The sequence below is a fragment of the Fukomys damarensis genome, unplaced genomic scaffold, assembly GCF_012274545.1.
Source record: "Fukomys damarensis isolate Sample0158 unplaced genomic scaffold, DMR_v1.0_HiC HiC_scaffold_11, whole genome shotgun sequence".
Taxonomy (NCBI): domain Eukaryota; kingdom Metazoa; phylum Chordata; class Mammalia; order Rodentia; family Bathyergidae; genus Fukomys; species Fukomys damarensis.
Genome location: NW_022900923.1, coordinates 39,011,018 through 39,017,396, shown reverse-complemented (window position 1 = coordinate 39,017,396; position 6,379 = coordinate 39,011,018). Strand labels below are relative to the sequence as shown.

Genomic DNA, 6,379 nt, shown 5'->3' with positions numbered 1-6,379 from the left:
GAGGAGGAGGAGGAGGAGGAGGAGGAGGAAGGCTATTTTTCCCGGCATGGCCTCAGCCTGGCCCTCCAGCTGTGCTTGAGGACAAACTCCTCCAAACACCTTCGCCTTTGGTTACCAAATTGCACAAGCAGGGCCTGGTGGGGAGAGGAGCACAGAGCTGAATATGCCCCGGGGACACTGCCTGGGCAGTCCTCCTCCCTTGAGGAAACTTCTGCACTTTTATACCCAAGGTGATGTGCAGTATCCTTGGCCACTGTTTTCACTTTTCCCTGTTTTATTTTGCCCATTCTCTACTCTCTAGCAGAGATACGACAAAGCAAGAGCAGTCAAACATTCTCACAACGTGATGCGAGATGTAAGGAAAAAATGCTTTTTCGCCCTTCCCTTGTTATTAAACACTTATAATAGTAATTTACAAAAGCATCACGGAAGGCGACACATCAGTTCCATAAACTCACAGAGGAAAGACATCCTGCCACAAGGCAAAAGGTCAGAAGGCCTTTGCACCTGCTGAGTCGGGACCATCCTGGGATGACCAGGCCTGTACCTCCAGCTCCTCGAGCTGAGTCTGGCACAGGAATGCTCTGTAGATGTTTGTTAGCAAAAAGAATTCAGTTGACTGAGAGATGCTAGTAAATTGAGGGAAGTGGAATTATTTAAATGATACTATATATAAATTTATTTTGAGCGCTATGATTGTTTTTCTACCAATTTGTAAGGAGTTATATATTTGGTTTACGTTAGAAACAGAGTGTAGATTGTTAAGAATACCTGTTTATTTGTTCAGTTACAGTTGGTTAAGGGGCCACATGAGGCAGATGGTTCATCAGCTTTTTCCCCTTTTTTGCCTTCAAGCAAACCTTGAAGTTGGCACTGTGACCCTTGCTCTACGCAGTAACGGATGAAGTAAGATCCCCAAAGGCACCCGATATTCTGTGTGGTGGAGTGGGGATTTTAGCCCATGATTATCTGCTCCAAAGGAAATGGTCTTCCTATTACACCACACAGTCTGTTTATACAGACCAGAGGCTTTAAAAGTTCTTTCTCTTAAGCTCAGAAAGTCATCGCTCTGTGGCCTCAAATCAAGACTGCTTTTTTTTCTCAGTTCCTAGAAGTTGAATATTCAGGACCACTATTTTTATTGTTGGGAAGTGGGCAAAGGGAAAATCAGATGATTTCTTCAGTACTTTTATCTCTTTGAAGATCTATATAGTCTCCACTGCAAATTCAAAAACTGCGATGACATTCTTAATACTGTAAAGTATCTAAAAATTCTGGTAACAGGAAGAAATATTATAAAAATGTATTTGATACTAAATGAAACAGAGACAGGCACTAGTAGAAATTAAATTCCACTGTACCGGTCATCGTTTATGTAAGGAATCTCACTGCACAAAAAGTATTAGACCAAAACTACAGCAGAGCATAAAAGAGCTTGCACAGCAGGCACTTAGTGGAAAGTTATTTTATGGTAACTAGCTGAAGAGCTTGTCAGCATCTCCTGGGTTAAGTATGCCTCCTCTTTGATCATTGGGAAAGGTTTACAACACTGTAGGTGGTCCTAATTAGCAGGGAACTGTGATCTTCCGTTTCACTACTAGATCGCACAAGTCAGGCGATAGACTACACTCTGTTAATGCTTACCAATATTGTCCTATTCAAATCCCAATGTCTCCCCAGATACACCACTGATTATTAATGTGTTTTAATAGTGTGTTTTAAAAGTTTGATGCTTCTTAGCTAAATATCCTCAGGGTTCCTGAAGTCAATTATATTTTCTCATCATGGACTGAGAGTACCTCCCCGCACATAGTGCTCCTTATATGAATAATCCACATCTGAATTCTACCCTTGATTGAATTTACACGACCTAGGAGGGGTAGGGAGGGGTGTACATGAGCATGTGAGTGTGCATTTCTGTGTGTGTGTGAACAGATGGTATAATTTTATCTGCATGTATAAATCTCTTTCAATAGTCATATCAACCCCATATGATAGTTTGATGCTGATTTTAAAGAATAAGAGATCAAAACTCCTGTGGACATATGGCAGATCGAATATATGCACTTAATTTCATTTGAAGCTCAGAGAAAATACAGTAAAACCATTTAAAAAATATACCTGTATCATCTGTATACGACTACCAAGATGGAGAGAATGGGCTTGGTGGAACTTGTGAAGGCCGGAAGGCAGATGGCGCAGTGCAAACTGATTTAACTGACTCAACAGAGCCGAACCATAGTCAGCGGATTGGTCCCCTGATGAGATCATAGCTAAATGTGATGTTGGGGGCGAAGCCTGGGGGGAGCAGGTGGTCACTGGGTGCGACCCAGGAGGGCCCCTCTCCCTCTCTCTCTTGGTCTTTCTCTGCTTCTTGCTGCCATGAGCTGATTCTCCTCTGCTATTCATTCCTTCCACCAGGCCTGTCTGCCACACCACCCGGCTGTGGAGCCAGCCAACTATGGACCGAAACCTCTACAAACTGCGATCCAAAATACACTGTTTATGTGGGAGTCAGGTATTATGTTTCAGTGACAAGACAGTGACTAAGATGCCCAACTTTCCAATTTCTTTAACATTGGCATTTTTGTGTTCTAGCTAAAATCGATACTTTCCTACTCCAAAATCTTAAATATTGCACATTTTAAAGCACTTCAGTTTCACCCTTCAACTTCATGTTCATAATCCATTTAAAACTATTTTTTTGTTGTTGTTGTTGAGACAGAGTCTCACCATGTAGTTGAAAGTGACCTGGAACTTACTATGCAGCCCAGGCTGGTCTCTAACTCACAGTAATCCTCCTGCCTCAGCCTCCCGGGTGCTGGGATTACAGGCATGTGCCACCACGCCTGGCATTAAAACTACTTTTCAAAAATTATATGGTTATTTTTTAAGTTCACTGTCAAGTTGTTAATTTTTTTTGCACATCAGGTTGTAGTTGACCCAGCACCATTGACAGAAGACACCATTCTTTTCACACTGTGCTGCTATGCTAATTTATAATAAAGCATCTATCTCTCTGCATATCGGTTGGTCTTTGTGGTTCCTGTTGCCTCCCTTTTTTGTCTATTCTCCCTCAAATGCCACACTGTTTTCATATCTTTAAAAAATTATTATTTTTAATTGGCAAATAAAAGCTCTCAATTTGATACAAAATACTGTTCAATATAGTTTGAAATGTGTGTACATTGCGGGATAGTTATTCTAACCAACATATGCACTACCTCGCCTATGTGTTTGTGGGACCAACACAGAAAAGCTACTGTTTTAGCAGGTTTCTGTAGTAGTCTGTTGTTAATATAAACAAGAACTATGCTGTACTAGTTTGCCTGGCTGATATCCTCTGCCCTGTGTATCATCCCTACGCCCTGCATCTTCTGGGGGCGCTCCTTTCATTGCCTGTCCCATTCTGACCTGCCCTGTCCTGAGAGCCAAAGTTGGGCCCTAGTAAGCTGAGAAGCAAAACATACCTAGTGCCCGTCTCCTATCCGTAGCCTTGTTGGATGGCTGGTCCTTTGTCTACCAATACTGCATCCTTGCTGGGTACTCTGATTGTGACGCGTTCTGTTTTCCAAAGGACTCACTCAGTGCCTAGCCGGAATGCGCCAGTGAATTCTCAGAGGATAGGCTGTGACCTAGAAACTTCCGGCCTCACCTGTCCTGCAGGAGAACCCTCCGCGGTGTCAGCAGTGCCCTTCTGGCTAGCAGGCCTTGTGCTCGCTATTCAATTCTTATTATAATCCCCTTTCACTTTAATTAACATAGAAATATTAATCATCGTGATAATAGCATACATTATTAACAATTGCCACCAGTCCCCTGGTACTTGTAGCGGACTTGTCTGTGAGCGGAGCAGCCTGCAGCATGGGGCAGAGCCCGCAGGCATGGAGATGTGACAGCTCCTAGCAGCTCGGGGTCGGTCAGGGCCACTGAGAGGCTCAAGGTTGTGCGAGAAGGGCAGATCCACTGCCCTGCACCTGCTTATGCACCACGAAGTACAGCCAGTTTTATTACTAGAACAATTCTGGGCTTTCAAAATCAATTTTTTTTTTTTTCCTGAGCACCAGAACATCTTGAGTTATTTTGCTTCGTTGTTTATATTTGTCTTATTCTTAATCGCTGCCACCAATTACGTTTAAGTTATTGCTTCTGTCTTTTATATCTATTATTTCCTTTGTCCATTTCCACTTTCTTTTGCTCGCTTCTTGTGCTGGGGCTGGAACCCAGGGCCTCGTCCCTCTGTGCTCTGCTTTTACTTATTATTTTAAAGAATCTTTTGTTTAATTTTGGTTTTAGTTTATAGGAATAGATTGTGCCTCAGTTGTCGCCTGTGACACAGTGATATTTTTCTGAATTATCTTTTTCCATCATTTGTTTCTCCTGCCCTCTTTCCGTTTCTATTTTATTTTCTGTGTATTCCATACCTGTCCCATGATTTATTCGTGCTAATCTGGAAATGAAATGAGCTCCTTCTGGACCAGCTCTTTGGTGGTTGGTCGGGGTCTCGCCACTCCCCTGGCTCTTGGGAAATTTCTTCACGGCACAGATTTGGAGCTTGGGGAAGCTCTGTTTTTCCCCTATGAAGGCGGGGGTTGCAGCCACCTGGTGATCTCTAGCCAGTCCGCTCTCCTCCTACACTGCCTGCCAGCAGGTGGCCTTTAGCAAAGACGGACTGTCTGTGTCCTGCTCAACCCCAAACTCTGCTTCTTCACGTTGTCAAGTGCGATCCTACCGCGTTCGTCCTCATGTCCCTCCACGTCATCATTCAGAAACAGGTGCTGTTGGATTCACTCCTCACCTTTGATCGCCTACTTTGACAACTAGGCTTTTGCAACCTCCTTTGAAATCTGCAGCCACAGATGTTTTCTCCTGGTTTCTCCTAACCGACCTGTTAGATTCTCGCTAACTTTTCTCATTTCTTGTGGTTTGGGGTTACTGCACCTCATTGCTTCATCAATAATGAACTTTGCATGTCAATTTCTCATTTTCGCTATTATTTTAAGGTGATTTTTGAGGGGAAAAAGGGAACATAGATTTCTTATTTTTCTTTTCTCAACGGTAGAATTTGATCATTTATTGGAGAACTGCCGTTTTGCCTCTCTGCTTTGTCTGTTCTCACCCAGTATAGCTTATGTGACGATGAAAATGTCCTGTGCAAAACAGATAACAGGTAGCCACGTGTGACTACCTGACATTTGGAATGTCACTTGAGTGGCTGAGACACTGACTTTAAGTTCTATTTGTCAATTAATATATAAGTAGATTAAAATTTCCAAACCCTAGTTCTCTGGGTCCTCCTAAAAATATATGTGTGTAAAAGTCATATCCTCAGGTTTTATTTATTTTTCTCCCACTTATCACATCTCTTCCCTGAGGCAAAGAACACAATGCCCCCAACTGCTTGAAGGAAAAAGGGAAAGCCCCAGGGAATAAAAGAACAGGAGCCAATCTCTTGGGACTCTGACCCGCCTTGATTGGTGTCCAGTTTTCCACCTTAGCCTGACTCGGAGGACAAGGCCCAATCGGGAGCCTCTGGCAGCCTCTGTGGATTTCCATGCCAGAGCCCTAGAGCCTCAGCCAACTCGTTTGATACCAAAGGCAGGTGCTAGTGCAGCAATCTTTACAATTTCTAATTGCTGGTAAAGAAAACAGCTCAAAGTTGGGATACAGGGTACAAAGGGGCACAATAACAGAGGGAGACAAGATGGGAAGTCAGGTGTGTCTTTATTCGCGGGAGACGGACGGCCCAAGTCCTTTCTGGTTTTTCTCCTGGGACTCCTACTCGTCCCTCAGGTAATGAATATCACTCCCCCAAGGAAGCCTTCTTTGACTCCCTTTTTAGATCCGTTGTGTGTGGCAGGGGAAAGTGGGTTTCATACCCACTCCTGGAGGGTCATAATGTGTACTCGTCAGAGCCCCAGCTGGGGGCTCTTCTGAATCTCCTCAAGGAACCCATGATGGGCCTGCAGTGTGGTGTTCTCCATCTCTAAGATGTGTGAGAGGGTCATGTGGATCACTTTAGGGAGCTTGAGTGAATAGACTCTGGTTTCAGAGTGATCATGGAAAACCATAATGTAAAGTTTCCCTATTTTGTCCTACCTATAAGCTATTTCTCACCTGTAAGTATACAAACCTTCCTGTCACCCACCAGTAAAACACAGGACATTTTAGGTGACTTGAAACTGGATTCAGACTCTCTAGTCCTAATTTAACAAAAAGTCAGTGTTTTCATTCATAGAACTCCCAGAGATGGGATACCTTTTAAGATGTAGGTGTTTTCTAGATGTACAGGATGGAATAATAAAGAATCATACATAATTTTATCAAAGGAGAAAAGGTAGTGTTTTAGCAAACGAACAAGGCTATTTTTTCTTTGGTG

At 43.2% G+C, this 6,379-nt stretch overlaps 1 long non-coding RNA gene across 2 annotated transcripts in view; it reads right to left on the bottom strand.

Annotated features, from left to right (window-relative positions):
• Positions 1-3,539, bottom strand: part of LOC104869990 — a 22,075-nt gene extending 18,536 nt beyond the window's left edge. The window contains exon 1 of one of the 2 annotated variants that reach the window (XR_782425.1): positions 3,471-3,539. This is a non-coding gene — a long non-coding RNA (uncharacterized LOC104869990). Of the gene's footprint in view, positions 1-2,121; positions 2,252-3,470 lie in introns of those variants that run through there. The other variant, XR_782423.1, reaches the window with a different exon arrangement.
• Between the last annotated feature and the right edge of the window lie 2,840 nt (positions 3,540-6,379).